Source organism: Chiloscyllium punctatum, chromosome 20, assembly GCF_047496795.1.
Source record: "Chiloscyllium punctatum isolate Juve2018m chromosome 20, sChiPun1.3, whole genome shotgun sequence".
In the NCBI taxonomy this organism is placed as follows: domain Eukaryota; kingdom Metazoa; phylum Chordata; class Chondrichthyes; order Orectolobiformes; family Hemiscylliidae; genus Chiloscyllium; species Chiloscyllium punctatum.
In genome coordinates this window covers 55843794-55860787 of record NC_092758.1, presented here as the reverse complement: position 1 = coordinate 55860787, position 16994 = coordinate 55843794, and the positions used below count along the sequence as shown (strand labels likewise).

Below are 16994 nucleotides of genomic sequence, written 5' to 3'. Positions count from 1 at the left end.
AAGAATCCTACTCATTGACTACAGTTCAACCTTCAACACTATTATCCCCTTGAAGCTGATTACTAGGCTTAGTGATCTCAGACTAAGTCCACTCTCTGCAACTGGGTCCTCAGTTTCCTGACCTACAGACCACAATCAGTGAAGATTGGGGACAATATTTCATTCCTCACTAACACTCAATACTGGAGCCCCCAAGGGTGCTTACTCAGCCCCTACTGTACTCACTGTATACTCATGACTGTGTCGCCAAATACAAGACTAATGCCATTTACAAGTTTGCTGATGACACAACCATAGTTGGCTGAATCTCAGATGGCGATGAACCAGACTACAGCCAGGAGATGGAAGACTTGAAAAAATGGTGCACTGAGAACAACTTAGCTCTCCATGCCGGCAAAAGCAAGGAACTCATTATTGACTTTTGGTCGGATGTTACTCATGCCCCCCTAGACAGAAGTGGAACGAGTGGAGAGTGTCAAGCTACTGGGAGTGGTCAACAACAACAAGCTTTCTTGGACTCTTCATGTGGACGCACTGGTTACAATGCCCCAACAACGTCTCTTCTTCCTCAGAAAGCTGAGAAAATTTGGCATAATGGCAAATACCCTGTCCAACTTTTATAGTTGTGCCATTGAGAGTATTCTGTCTAGATGTATCACTACCTGGTATGACAACTGTACCATTCAAGATCAGAGGCGGTTACAGAGAGTGGTGAACTTAGCCTGAACAATCACAAAGGCCAACCTCCAACTATAGAATCCATCTACCAGGCCCGCTGTCAAGGAAAGGCCGCCCGCATTATCAAAGATCCATTCCACCCTGGCAATGTTTTTCTACCATCGGGGAGAAGGTACAGAAGCCTGAACACACGCACCAGCCGGTTTCGAATCAGTTTCTACCCTACTGTTGTTAGAATACTGAATGGACTCACAACCTTTTAACATTCGGCTGTACCTGTGTTTCTGTTTTTGCCGCTGTTTACGTATTATTTACTATCTATGCTACTTAACTCTGTGATCTGCCTGTATTGCTCACAAGACAAAGCTTTTCACCGTGCCTTGGTACATGTGACAATAAATTCAATTCAATTCAATTCAATTCAATTCATCTTCATTCTTTATGACAATGAATAGACGTCAGTTTTGGGTTGTGGGTAGAACAGTGAAGATTTAAAATATTTTATTGCTGAAAACATTTGAAAAAGATTTAAATTGGTCTGTTTTTTCACTGATGTATTAGCTTTGTTCATCATTCCCTGGGGATTCAAATAGTCTTCTGTTAAAACCTCACTTATCCAGGTCTTGAATATCTTCTGCATTTCCTTTCTTGTTATGACTTTTCATATGTTGGCACGTGGCTGTTTTAACAAATAGATTCATTGGTTATTGGGATTTGAAAGACTCCATTGCCCACCCTGGCTGAGCTGAGCAGACAATATTTTAAAGCATTTGCTTTGTCATGTTCATATAAATTCATGATAATCAAAATTTCATTTGTGTTAATTTGAGAGCCCTATCAAGTGACAAAATTGATAGAACTGAGTGTGGCAGTCTGTTTTTTAATAGCAAATAAATTCTATTTGTCAAGTATGATGAGTGAGGGCTAACCTCTGAGATTGGTTGGGTTTGGTTTAGGTTGAAAGTAAAGGTTGAGATAAAGTTAGAATGTGACCGCAACCTGGCTCCACCCACGGGTTTAACTGTGGCACCTTTGGCTGTGTAAATGTAACATGTTCGCAGGAGTAGCGCAATCATTTAGAGTGGGCAATTTCATAGAATTTCTAAAGTGCAGATAGAGGCCATTCATCCTGTTGAGTATGCACTGACCTTGTGAAGAGCATACCATTCTATCCCTGTAATTCCACATTTGTGATTGTTAACCCACCCAACCTGCACACTATGGGGCAACTTAGCACAGACAATCCAACTAACCTCCATGACTTTGGACTGTGGGAGGAAGCCCACACAGATATGAGAAGAATGTGCAGACTCCACACAGCCAGTCGCCCTAGGCTGGAATCGAACCTGGGTCCCTGGCACTGTGAGGCAGCAGTGCTAACCACTGAGCCACTGGGCAGCCCTTAGCACTGAGAATAACATTGAATGTTATTATATGATAATAAGGAGATTTTTAATCAATTTAAACATTGTTTTAAATCAAGGTCGCCAATTTGCATTTCGCAAGACTTGGGATACTTGCCTGTTAAAAGGAGGCAGTGTTGTTGGTTCATGGGGCTCTTATAGAGACCAAATTGGATGATATCAATTAAGTCCGATTTATTGCCCCTCTGTAAAAAATCAAAGACAGAATCTCCTTGAGCCAAGGAACAGCTTTTAGAAAAAAAGGTACTAGCTTTGTGACACAATGTTTTCTCAAAAACATTTCAGCTTGTTGGTGCCCGCTCACAAACTTCCAAAGCTTCTCAGAAATGTTTGTGATGCTAAGATCAAGCCATTAAAAGTTTCCTACAGGGTAGTATTCAAAACCATATATTTTCTTGAAACTATAAACTGAAATGGAAACTGGATTACTAATATTTATAGAGTTTTGCAATTTGAAAATCAAATGCTCATTTGTTGCAGTGTGCAATACCGTATTAATATTTGAAGAAGTGGGAAGGAACAATTTCAGATTGAATGGCACCAATTCTGCCTGACAACTGCCCTCTGATTGGTTGTGCTGCAGTGTGCTGACAAGCATTCGGAGCAAGAAGAGAAAATCTTCCAGAAGCTTCAAGCTGAAAGCATCCGTCTTTCTTCTCTCTCTCAGTCTACATCTCTGTGTTGAAAAAAAGGCAGAAAAATAAAGAAAGCTTAAAGGGAAGAATTCTAAAACAAGAAAGACCTCACTTCACCTGATCATTGAATCAAAGAACAACCATCATCCCACAGACAGTAGCATGTCGTTAGTGCTAAAAATTACAAACGTCTGGGGGAGACAATTTAACCCGCCCTTGATATCTAGGCTTGTGATTGCCATGGTTTCGTTTACCATGTGTATATTAGTTTTCCATTTATACAATTTGTTTTGAACCAGTTGCCTTGTGTCCACTTTAATTATCATTGAGTGTGTGTTTCTGGGGGTTTTGAAGGGGTGTACTTTAAGTTGTTTGGTAATAGCTTAAAAATTCATTCTTTTCATTGATTTTATTAATTAAAGTTGAGTGTGTTACAATAAAAATAAATATATTTTGTTGCTGTTGCCTGTTGTACGAATTGCTTCTGTCCTGAAAAGCAGTCAGACAAATAAATTGGTCACTTTTGATGATCACATGATGGTGTACATTTGTGATGATATCAGTTATAACAATTGTGGAACAGTGGGGCATGATTATTGACTCAGTCTCCTCAGCTAATTAATAGCAGAATGAAGAAGAAAGCTGTAAGAACTGAGTCTTTATTCAGATCAGGAGAGAGTGAGGACTGCAAATGATGGGATCAGAGTCAAAACGTGCAGCACAACTGGTCAGGCAGCATCCGAGGAACAGGAGAGTCGATGTTTCAAGCATAAGCTCTTCGTCTGGAATGGGCCAAAAGGGACTGAGGGATAAATGGGAGGGGGGGTGGGGCGGGGGTGGCATTTGGAGGCAGGGGGGAGGTAGCTGGGAATATGATAGATGGATGAAGGTGGGGGGGGGGATGGTGATAGGTCGGAGTGGAAGGTGGAGCAGATAGGAGGGATGGAAGATGGAGAGGTCTTCAGGGCAGAGGAGATGACTTGGGGGTGCAGTGAGAGAGATTCACTGAGATCATTATAGAGGAAGGAGAACTTCTTCGAGATGGGCATCCTTGGAAGAGGCTTCTCAGTAAGGTTATACAGAGGAATCTCAATTATCCGAACAAGATGGTGGGCACTATTTCGTTTGGATAATTGATTCTTGAGTTAATTGATTCAATGCCTCTCCTCTGGGGCTCGGAGATTTCTGAAGTTTCCTTTTTCCTCCCTCTGCCTGCTTTGCTCCCTCTCTCTGTCTCAGAGTTCTTCTGAGCAGGCACACACTTGTGTGTAATAGACCTGCGGCATTGCTGATGCCTCCACCACCGCCCCCCATCAGTTCAATGTGATTGACACAGTGAGCACTTGCTAAGTCCATTCCCCAGGAGACTAGGCAGCAGCACACCCCGCACGAGCCCCACCCCTCACCTGTCCCTAACCCTGTCCAACACCAACCCCCATCCGCCCCACCCACCGTCCACGCTCCCCCACCTACCATGTGCCCTTGCCGGTCAGTCTGGTTTGGTCCAAAGATGAAATGGATTTTGAGAAGCCTTTTGTCTATATGTAAACAGATGAGACTTCAGGCCAAAGTGGTCATGCTTCAGAAGTGACTTGTAAAAGGAGAGAGGAGGGGTCAGCTCTTTAGCTGAGCTGAGCAGGGCTGTTTTAGTTCAGTGTAGACACTCTCTCTCTTTTCTGCCCTTCACCTTCAACCTGTAAGCATGTGTTCCATTTATATTGAGTTTTAAAGCAAGTTTGTTTCTTGGGACTTTTGTGTATTCAGAACAGCATAATTAAGTCTAGTTGGATAGGCTAAGTTCTGTAGGGGTTCTTTATTCTGGTCTTTGTGTTTCATTGTGTAATTTTGTGAAAAATTTTTCTCTGTTTCAAAATCTGGTAGTCAACCTAGCTATCTTACTCTGGGTAATTTTCACTGTAAACTTACCGATCGCAAAGTTAGGTCTAGGGCTGCCTGTTTCAGAATGTTTAGAGTGGTCTGGTCTAGTCCATAACAATTGCAAGACAAAATCACTCACCATCCAAAGCTGTGGTGATAGGCTGAGGTGGGATCAGAAGATGCACAGGCATGGAGGTGTTTAAGAAGATGCAACTACAATCAGCGATGGTTGGTGTGTATAGCACATTCCCTGAAGTATCATAATAGCTTTGATACTACAGCTGTCCAACATCCCATATCCATCTGCTGATATCCCAAACATTTTAGTGATGGTGGGCAGAACCTTAAAGGGCCTGACTGACATGGGTTATAGTGAAATTTGAGGCATGAATAGATGAGGCATACTGTTGATATCGGGAGCATGTTTTATGTGTCTGCTAGGTCCCAAAGTGAGTTTCTCAGCAGCAAGTTGCCAATTATGGGTATTGTTGCCTGTTAAATGTGTGATGTAAGTGGTGTAATGATATGTATAATTTTTAATGTTGTTTATTGTGAGTTTGTATCTCTGTGTTTTTGAATTAGTAACTGGTGGGTTTTCTATATGTCCGAAATTAATTAAATGCAAGTATTTCTGTAGCCATGGTGATTTCTTTTAGAAACAGCTTTGAAACGTCACTTTAAAGTGAATGGATTTTGAGTAGTACTAACGGACTGTTGTTTATTTTAATCATTTTGTGACCAGTATGGTAAATGATGTGGTGTGACAATGGAAACCTCATAACTATAATGACTGTTCATGGATTGAAAGAAGCAGCAATAACTCTGTCTCTGGAACAAGCTTTTTCTTGAGATGAAATGAGCAATGATAAATGGTTATAAAAGGAATTGCAGCAACATGTGAATTAACCATCCCTGGAAAGAAGAAACTCCAGAAACAACATAAACAAGCTGTTTCCTGGGAGAGAGAAGATAACACTTATTTGATCATCTCCAGCTTCATGATAAATGAGGAATTAAACCTGCCTTCCGAAGTAATATTCTGATGTAAAGGCGTTAATTGCAGGAAAAAGCTGCACACTTGTGGTCTTCAAAAATATAATTAATGTTGAGGATGAAAGAATCTATAGGATACCACAGACTCAAAAGAGAGAAAACTGTATAAGAATCCAACATGAGAACAACTCAACAACAGAACTTGGAAGAACAAAACTGCAGAAGGACTGAACACTGGAAACTTCCAGAGATGGATCACTGTTCATTGAAATCCTGGCCAGATTTCACCATTAATTGGATTGTCTGTGAAACCTATAAGTAGCTGAATTAAATGTACCTTGTGGTGATTTACCCACAACTGGGCCTCATGTTTTGTTTGTATTCCACTACTTGAGTTTTGTTTAAAGCTTAAGGGAAATACGCATAACTGAGAGAGATGTCTCATTTTGACTTTGAGTGGGGCAATCCTGCCAGCCCTTGTCATTCTGTAAATGTAAAATTCAACTGGAAATTGGTGGGGACAATGCTCAAGGTGGATAGAGTCTGTGCTAATATGTAAAAATGCACATCTGGTGTGTGATTGGACTTCGAAAGGGCACATAAATGAAGCATGTGCTTGAAATCTCCAACTACAGTTCATTTGCAATCATTACTTTGTTCATCTGCAATACGTGCAGAGTGAATGTGTTCAGCATTTAAATGCTGATCAGAGGTGATTTGCATCACACCACTGGTGCTTGCAAATTAAACATTGTCATTTCAGTGATGCAGAAGTTAGCGGCCTTGATTTAAAAGGAAGTGAATGCTGGTCAAAATCATTTGATCACTTGTGAAATGTCAATACGTGCTGAGGGAGGAGGGGAAATTGCTTAATCATTTGTCATGTAACTATGACGATAGATACAATGATTATTGAATACATTGAAAATTTAAGTGATTGATGTTGGTCTGGGAAAGGGGTTATTGGAACACAGAAGGCAATATCATTTTGATGCAATGCCTAGGCAACTCACTTGTCTCAGCACCTCCACCAAGTTGATCAGAGCCAGGGTGGAGCAGAGTATAGTGCTCTTGAAGATGCACTTTCACTATTTGGACCAGTCTGAGAGAGGAGGGAGTTGGGGATTGTGGGACTCCAGACGGAGCATGGCACCTCATCCTGTTGTGTTATGTTCCACACAATGGGACAAAGTGCTGAATGCTGAGGAAGTGAGAGAATGGAGCAGTCTTCCAAAGAGGAAGCGAGGACACGAGGAAGAAGAAAGCTTTTCTTGTGCGTGACAGAGATTGATTGTGTTAGGTGTTAAAAACCAGGGCAGGACTGACACCTTCCAAACATGGGAGCTGGGGACACCACACCGTCATTGATTGTAGAACAGCTGTATATGATAACATTTGTTTTACATTGTGGGGTGAATCGCAGCCTCTATTCATTTTGTTTGTGTTCCCTTTTGCTGGATGGAAATCAAATCTACGTTTGGAATTGTCCAATTGCTTGCCTGTATGTGACTTTAACTTACTGGATGATGACAAAGATCTGGACTACTTTGGGCACTGGGAACAGAGTAGCAGTGAATTAGAGAGGGTTTTCAAGTAGGATATAGCTAAAGAATGGTAAACTGAGTGGCCTGGTGTTTAAACAGTGACTAGGGTGAGAGAATAGAGTTGTAAGGAGTTTTAGTTATGTTAACTCTGTGCAACAAGCAGAATGGCTTTGTTGTTGCTCTACCATCAGATTACCGGTGAGGGCACAAGGAATGCTAGTCTTTTGGTGGACACCTGCCAAATGGCAACTTGTTCTGGGGACAGTGCATGGCAAAATGGGGCTAGAATCAGATGCAAGGGACACCTTTGGGGTGGAGTCGGTAGTTAGTGAAGTGAGTTTGTTAGGTAGGGTGAGAAATCCTGCTAGGCCTCACAACAAACATCCCTCCAAAAAAACTCAGCTGGCACTTGGACAAACAAAAAAGGCTTCATGCCATATCCAACCAAGTGATGTGAATTGTACCTGACTGCTGTCATGCAATAAACTATGTTTTGTTCAACACTAGAATTTCTTATTAAGGCACTCAAATAGTTTTGTTCTACCACTATAAACTAAGGAAATCCTTAGACCAAGTCAAGGGAAGAGGGTGCTGCCAGCAAACTGCCCGAGCCACAAGCTGGTTGTGGTTGGCATTGCAGCATGTAAAACATAGAGAGGTTACAGGTATAACTCTTCTTTGCACCTGGGAGCTGGACTATATCGTTGCATCCCACCTTCATTTCTGTCCCTCTATTTTTCTTACACCTTGGACACTTTTCTGCAAGGAATAGAAATAAACCAAGACTGTGGAGGATGTACTCACTCAGTGGGTACAGTGCATTCTGTGAAAGGTGACGTATCAAGCAGATACAAAAATGGTATTGAGTGGCAGTGATTGATGGACACATGCAGAGGAGTGGAAGTGCACTGAAACTGAAGAATGGGTTGTGTTGAAACTTAAATGGGTGTGAGGAGTCATTTGATAGATTACGTTTGGCAAGACAGAAGAAGGGTTGGAAATTGCACCAACGATAGAGGTGAATCAGCAAAATGGTTGATTTTGTTTTGCTAACCTGGTTGGGTCATTAAACCATGTCCAGCATTGCATTCAAAAACAGCTTTTTGTGCTGCTCACCTTAGCTACATTCAAGGAGAAAGTGAAGACTGCAGACGTTGGAGATCAGAGTCGAAAAGTGGCACTGGAAAAGCACAGCAGACTCCATGACCTGCTCTGCTTTTCCAGCACCACACTTTTCAACTCTTAGCTTCATTTGACTTCACCTTCTTGGGAATAGCAGGTTTCTTTGTTGGGATAAAAGTATGTCGCTTCTGTTCCTAGCTTCAGTCAGCAAGAAGTTAAGGGAAGTGTTAAAATTTCCATTTTTATACAGGTGCTTCATATGTGGACTTTGGATTATCATGTGGGTGTGCTTGTGTACAGTTTGGTAATGACAGACCAGGAAGCAAGACTTGGTGATTCACTGCATTTGAACTCAGAAAATCCAGTCCAGTAACTTTATTTTCCAGTTCTGTGTACATAGTCTCACCAACCACTCTACCTCAGCATGGAAACTGTTTTGAATTAATATTGGGGCCACTTTAACATCACACTTTTTAAGCCTACTCTATTTTCTTTCGCCTCACTCAGAAAGTCTGTATTGCTATATTTAAATCATCAGCATAAAACTTTGAAGGTTCTTTTCCAAGGGATTTTGATTTTTGCTTTTTTCTTCTTTGTCTTGCACCCCACCCCTGCATTCCACAAGATCTTGTAAAGCTGGAATGGGAAAATGAGTGAAGGTATTCATTCCCAATTGATTACATCACATGATTTTCATAAGCAGCATTTTTTGGTCTGTTTGCCAAGAAAGTACTGCTAACAGGAAACATCTTGTGCTGAATTGCTCCAGGATTTTGAATGCCATAATGGGAAATGTCTGGCTGCTTGTGTTTCTTGAGTTATCTCATAATCTCACAGCCTTAGCTCAGTAGAGGCTCAGTTGCCTCTGAGTCAGAAGGTCACAGGTTCTTGTCTCACTCCAGAGACTTTAAGCAGCCTGGCAGGCCAACCATGGAAGTGGCGCATTTCACATGAAATGTTAAACCAAAGTCCTGTTTGCCATCTCAGGCATTAAAGTTCCCGTGAAACTAATCAAAGAAGAGCAGAAGAGTTATTCGAGTGTCTTGGCCAATATTTATTCCTCGATCGATGTAATTAAAAGCTGATTATCTGGTCATTACACCATGCAGACTAGCTGCTCATTTCCCCATATTACAAGAGTGATGACACTTCTGAACTACTTTGCTGGCTTTAAGACTCTCTGAGGCTCTCTAAGGCTATGCAAGATATTTTCTAATGAATGATTCTTTCACCTTTAATGCTTCAGAGTTGTTGGTTTGAAGCAAAATGATTGCACAGAAAATTCTTATTATCAGGTACCATAAAATCCAACTCAGCACGATCACGATTGAGGAATTCTACCCACAACAGTTTCCATTCATGATGTCAGTTGTTGAAACTTGATTCATGTTAGCAAGAATGTATCTGCTTTAGCTCCCCACATGGTTAAATCACACTTACTCACCCAAAAACAGTCACTTGGCTGGGATAGTGGACAATTGTTTGAACTGGTCGAGTGATAAACTGTGCCTTTAAGACAGTAAGGGGAAAAAAAGACTAGAAGAGTTTAAATAAAATCCATGCAATCTTCAATAGAATAAGCTCCAAACATTAACTTCCATATCTTTTTCCACAGTCAATGATAATTATTAAGAAAAATGTGTGTTGTGTGACATCCCTAGCCACATCTGAGCTTCATTCTTTACACATACATTTGCAACGTTGCTATGAATAGTGAATAGCATAATCCCCAAGGCACCTCTTATTTATTTTGTATATACTTGCAAAGTACTCTTTAACATGTAAATTGTGTCTGGCCCCTTTCAGTTACGGATTTGACATTAAAACATTTTTCTCCATGTGATTCATTGGAAGAAAGCATTAGTATATTTTAACATTCAGATTAGAATTTGCCACCAGGCTATTGAACTTTGAGCATTTCCTGCTCCTCGGATGGCAATATTTAAATTCACTTGGCTAATCCAAATGATCTCTACAAACCTCTCTTCTTCTTTATCATCATTTAAAACCCACCTTCCGACGTACCTCTTTGACCAAGCTCTTAGTCACTTTCCTAACATTCTTTGGTTTTGTGTCAGTTTTTCTCTGACTCTGTTTCTGTGAAGCACTATTGGACATCTTCCTATTTTAGGGGTGTTTTATAAATTTAAAGTGTGTATTTTCTGTTCATTATATTAGATGCTTTTAATGCAGCTGAAATATCTGGACCCTCCTCATTTCTCACCAGCCCACCATCCAAAGATGATTCTCATTGTCATTAATTTACAATAATTGACAAACTTGGAAAAAAGATCATTGATAAAACCAAGTTAAAAATCACACGACACCAGGTTATAGTCCAACAGGTTTATTTGGAGGCACTAGCTTTCAGAACGCTGCTCCTTCATCAGTTGGTTGATAAAACCAGTTATCTTAAAGTTGTCCCCTTTGATTTTAATTATATGATGATCTGTGGATTATACAACACGTCATTTTTGGGAATTTTTTGACATGGAATTTCACAGTTGTAGATAGGTTTGCAACCTTGGTGAAAAATTCATTAACAAAACTCATTCAGCTCAGAAAATGCACAAAATAATCTTAAAGAAATTGCATGGCTTAATTTGGATTAATCAATATTAGTGTCTAAACCCTGCTACATAAATCCACCTTATTTAAAATGCTTAATGCAGCTTGTTACTCCTCATGGTCTCACAACGCTAATTTACTTCAGTCTGGGTGGGATAAAGAAGCTATTGTTTGTTTATATTTATCTAAAGTTGAACTATTAAATTATTTTTCAGGCAGAATCAGGAGTAAATAAGATCCACTGGTTACATAAAACACTGTAGTTGGTATGGAAACAGTGAATTGTGAGAATGTTACTCTTTTTTTCTAAAATATTAATTTAAAGAAAAATAATTTGAAGGAATTCAAGTTTTGAACTAAACAAGTGAAGCAATCATTTTTTAATAATTAAATATGAGTCCTCTTCCAGGGAGCATATTGTCAAATCTCCCTGAAAGGATTAGTTCTGTAATTACCTTCCTCGTCCAATCCTCACCTTTTCAGGATTTTTCTTTGTGATTTGTGCCCCCTCTTTTATTTAGCTTGGGAATATCATATGTGCTGTGTATTCATTCTGAATCATAAAAGTAAGCTTTCTTTTACATGAATATGCAATTTGTACGCAAAGCTATATGACCATTATGTGTTGTAATCACTAACATTTTAACTGATTTGTTGCCACTGTCTAAAGTAATTTACTATCAGGAGAAATTGAGATATCTTTACAGATTGTTTATTAATGAGTGCAAGATAAACAAGCATTACACTTAGTAAAACAGAAAATTCTCTATGAATGAAAACACCATTTATGCAAAACTCTTCTTGCAATGTTTTTCAGATAAGCACAGGATATGAGTAAGGAGTAAATTGAATGAAAGCATTCCATTGGTAAGCATCATTAGATCTTCAATGGGAACTGAATTGCATCAGAAATCTGTGCTTTAAAAATGTTCATTGTTGCAGCAAAATATATTAATTCTATAGCACCATAACTTTTTGGCAGTCAGTGATGATTGGCAGCAGAGTCTGGAACCTTTGCATAGATAAAAGCTTGCTTTAAGTATTGGCCAATCCATTTAGAATTGTTCTGCAACTGTCACATGTGCTGTACCCTGATGTCAGTGTTTCTTAATATGTAGATTAGAGAAGTTCATGTTCTCATACGTGATGCAACAGTCGACTTTGGCTTTATTACTATGTATTCAAGCAAATGTTACAGTTGTCCTAATGAAAGATAAATCTCACAATGGAACAACAGTGTACAAAAGAACACTTTATTACGCAAAGGAATAATAGTGAATTAGAATAGATTCTTACGAATTCTCGATAATGTCTGACAAGCCTTTTCCTAAACAATTTGATGGTGTGTGACATACAAATGTTCTTTTCATCTTGATACAGATTGCTTTTTTTGTCGTAGCTCGGAGGGTGAGGAAATGTGGAATATGAAGAATAGACAGGAGCGAGGCAGACTGCCACCTTTTATACCTGGATCCTGGATTCAAGTCCATTCAAACAGATGGAAGTCCTGTGTTTGCTCTAAGCTCTGAGCATGAAATGAGTTCAAATTCAGTCCAATTTCTAAAGTATTTGTTTCACAAGCACTTTCCCAAAGTTGTGATCTTCCGCAGAGTCAGAAAATGCCTTGTAGCATAGAAAATTGAACAACTTTACATATTGCTATTTTAAGAGATGGTTTCTACTTATGCTTAGGATACATTGCAAGCTTTACTCTGTACCAAACTCTCTCTTGGCATTTGTTAAAATGTTTAATTCCATGGCCTTGAATTCCTAAAATGAAGCTCCTGCAATGCAGTGAGCACAGTATTCTTAAAGCAGCAACTTACTTAAGTGGAAATAATATGTAACCAATTTAGTTAATGAAGTTAGTTTGGAGTTGTCAGGTCAATTGACCTTTAGGTACTTCCTCATATGTTGAGTAAATTGGATATTTCGTTTTCTCTTCATTGCACAACTTGCATGAGAATCCCTCTTTTTATACTTTTGTGTTCAAGGATAATGTCTGTATGAAAGTACTTCTCTAATCAGGGTGTGCTTTATTTCAATGATGGTGCATTTGCTTCCGAATCCTAAAATTCTACACATTCAAAATGCTGTGACTCAAACACATCAAACCATTTATTTTTCACATTTTATTTACAAATGTTTTTTCTTTTTTTTTATATAATCTCTGCATCAGTCCCCAAACGTTAGGTTTGTTAAATTGGAGCCAACTATGGTGAATGAAGACAAGCTGACTCCTTAAGGATAACAAGAACTGAGACCTGAGTGACCCATATCATTCATTAGTTTATAAGATCATTTTTAAAAACCAAGTCATGCGCCCAAATGACTGTCCCACCTGAGTATGTCTATGGAGTGAATATGAACAATCAGTTAAAACTACTCAATCTTATTTCTCAAAATGACAATTATGGGAACAAATAATAAACTTGTACATCTCTTTATTTAGTTCTAGCCAATCTCTGTGTTGCTTTTTAGTGCATTTTCTCAATAAAGGAAATGTATTAAACACATGAATCTTGTGCATTTGTGAACACTTCTTCTAGTTTGCTGTTGCCTCTTAACCTTTTCATTCAAAAATATTTATAATCCTTTTTGGCAATTCTAGCTCTGTAAAAACAGTAATTATAAATTGAATAATGCTGCAAAAGTAAGAAATTTAGAATTGAATCCAAAATTGTAAAGCAATAATGGATTTGAGAAAAGCCTTTGCTCGGTTTAAATTTGCACGAGAAGTTAACTACATATGAAATGTTAAAAATGGCATGCAAACGTTTCACGGTTAGTCATCGTGTAAACATTTATGGCTTGAACAAGTTCCATAATTCAATGTATCATCATTTTAGGAATGTGGAACGTGTAAGCGTGCATGCATTGGTTGGTTTTGTTGAAAATATATTTGGGTGTTTAGGGATAACAAAAACAGTGACCTAAAGACTTTGGATTATGTTGCTATTACACTCGAGAAATTGGAGGCACTGGGAGTCAGCATTCCAACCATGCTTATTGCATGAGGTTACATTTCCTCAGCAGTTGTGCTGATACATAATGTACCAGCACAACATGTATGGACTTGAATGCTCTTGCTGAGCTCCTTGGGAACTGTTGACTGATTCCAGCTTCTTGAAGCAATTTTGAAATGGCACAGGTACAGCTCCAAGTTGATTAGGATCATATGCAGTTTTGTTTTTTTTTTCACTATAGAGTGCAGGAATTTTAACATACTGATTCACATTTAACTTTAGAAGGAAATACTTGAGATGGAGGTTGGGGGAAATTATGACGCATTACTCCTTAAAATGCATGAGTTTCATATCATTTTGAAAACAGAATGTTCTCAACTAGCATTACTGAATTAACAACTCATTGCATAGTTGTGTGATAAACAAGAGAGACATTTTTCTTTTATCACATCTTTCTTTTAACTGGATATTTTTCTTACTCCCATTTTCTTCCTAAGGCTTTAATCTCTTCTATGTTTCCTTTCAATTACATGCAATGAATTTCATGGAGGAATGATTTTAAAGTTGGTAGGTCCTACTGAAAAAGTGGAAGTTGAGGTTGTGATTGTTGGTGGCGCAGGGCAGGAGGGAATGGGGGAAATGGAGGAGTTCTATCAATTTGTACCAGTTTTATGGCAGATCTTAGGTTTGAAGAACTGTGAATTTGATTAAGGCTACTTGGATGTATAACAGCTATGCGTATACCTCACTTCTGTCCACATTCTACAGTCTTTTAAGTCATGTAATTTGTTTGCACCCAGATGACATAGATCTGGGCAAAAAATAGACAAAGCTTCAGGTCTGTTATTGCCTACCTGACAGAAATCTCTGTATAAGTAAGAAATGCTGCATTCTATGGCTCAGACGCAATATATTGCTCCGTTATATTGCAGCAGAAATGTAGCTCCGTCCCTGCCACAAGACCTTATTAAATCAAATTATAGGCATTTCTTTCTTTTGAACTAACTTTCCATCATTAGTATGGGCAATCTCAGCAGGAACATCAGTGAAAATGAGAGAAATGATAGTTTATTCACAGCACATATAGTTCAATTCATTTTGCAGAATTTCCTAATTTGTCAATGGTAAGAGATTTTCATTCCATTATAGAATCATAGAATCCCTACAGTGTGGAAGCAGGCCATTCAGCCCATGAAGTCCCTTTGAAGACCCTTTGAAGAGCATTACACCCAGACCCACCCCCCTACCCTATCCCCTTAACCCTGCATTTCCTATGGCTAATCCACCTAGCCTACACATCCCTGAACACTATGGGCAATTTAGCCTGGTCAATTCACGAAACCTGCACATCAGACTAGGTTAGTTTCAAATATAAATTGAAAGTTTGCTTTAAACTTTGTTTTTCAATTTCAACAAAGTTCTGATTTATCACCGTATATATAGTTTGAAGGGTCCTGTATTTTTAAATCACATTACTTGTTCAAAGTGTACTAACATTATGTTCCAGCTTTCACTAAGTAAGTAATGCACAAACATAAATTCAATAAATCCCATTATAAAATAATTACCTTTATATCATTTTAGTAAACTACTCAATTATATCAATAAAACCTTCAGTGGTTTATGAAACAGGTTCATGACAACTTTCTCAGGGCAAGAACAAAGGACAGTAACTGTGGTTCTTGCCAATGATGCCAGCAATTTAAATACAATAGGAAATTAGAAGCACAAATATTATGCAAGTTCAAAATTCAATTTTTTTTGAAGCACTACATGCTGAAATAGAGTTGTTCTTCTGAAGGAAAGAGAAACATTTGGTTTTGCTGGAGGCATTGTTGAAACCACTTTGTGTAGCATTATTATCTGGAAAGGAAAGACTTCATCCCACGTTTCAGTTAATATTTTTTCCATAAAAGATTATATAAGTCCCTACATTTTTTCATGACGCATATTTTTGCTTTTTCTCTGTGGCACTTTTATTGGTGTTGCTATTCGATACCAATGGGAAAGTGGAAACCAAAAGAAAAGAGACTTCTGAGAATCTTTTATATTTACTCAACTTTAAAAATTGTTCATCGTGGTTAACCTATTTTCGAGTAATGTATGTTCTTTTTGTGACATGTGAATAGCTGCTGTATTTAATGTGACTGTATGCAATCTGCAGCTTCTAGCTATTATTATATGAGAAAGGAATTCAAGAAATACCACAAGTTTGGACCAATTATAGTGGAATAATGATAAAGCTTCAAGTTTTTGTTCAGTGCCTGCCAGGCATTATTGTTAAAGTTGAAAGACAAGACATCATTTTGTTTTCAAAATTAAACATATTTGACCATCAGGTGGTACAGTGCTTTAGTGCTCAGACGCACTAGCGGAATAGTAGATTGGAGGTCACTTGATTTTGACTGCAGCATTGTGCATTTCAGAGGCCATAAGTAGACAAGCTTTACTGGTCTCCTGCTGGTTCTGAAACTTCAGGACCATTATGTTTAGTCGAGGTACAATCAATAACTATTCAACCATTTTCAATATGAGCTATCCTTTCACTGTGGTTTGTGAGAGTGAATCTAGATTGTCAGCAAAAACAAATGTTACTTCTATGATTAATATCCAGGGAAACAAAAACTTATATTTGTAAAGCATCTTTAACATAACAAAGCAATCAAGGTGCTGAACAAGCATATAATCCAAAAACATTTGATAGCAAGCCATTGAAAGAAATGTTAGGATATACAGAACTTTTGGTCAAAGGCTTAACTTTTAAAACTTCCTTTCTTACATACACACTACACCAACCCCTTAACACAGTGACAGTATTTGCTTGCTTTACTTTCAGCGATGATTCCACCAAATATTATCATGACTTCCTGGGTGATCCTATGCACAGATAACATGTTATCTTACTAAGTCGATATATGATAAAGGAAATGCTTTGACCTCCTTTAATCTTACTAAATCATCTGTACATTTAATGTTCTCTGAAAGGGATGATTGTACATCCTGTTTTTGTCTCCTTTTAAAATGAGGTCACTTGTGTAAAGACAACATATAAAAGTACATAAATAGGATTCAGTAGAAAGAAAAATAGAAAGAAAAGTCTTTGGCATTCTGCCATTTTCCATTATTATCTTCTTGCATGAATTAAGTAAAAATATTTTCTGTCAACAAAGTTCATTGAACAAAGAT

At 38.4% G+C, this 16994-nt stretch overlaps 1 protein-coding gene across 1 annotated transcript in view; it reads left to right on the top strand.

The window, feature by feature from the left end:
* Positions 1-13310, top strand: part of ergic1 (endoplasmic reticulum-golgi intermediate compartment 1) — a 134708-nt gene extending 121398 nt beyond the window's left edge. The window contains exons 11-12 of the transcript XR_011963503.1: positions 11660-11709; positions 12223-13310. The gene's annotated coding sequence lies outside the window, so the exon portion shown is untranslated. The remainder of the gene's footprint in view (positions 1-11659; positions 11710-12222) is intronic.
* The last annotated feature ends 3684 nt before the right edge of the window (positions 13311-16994 follow it).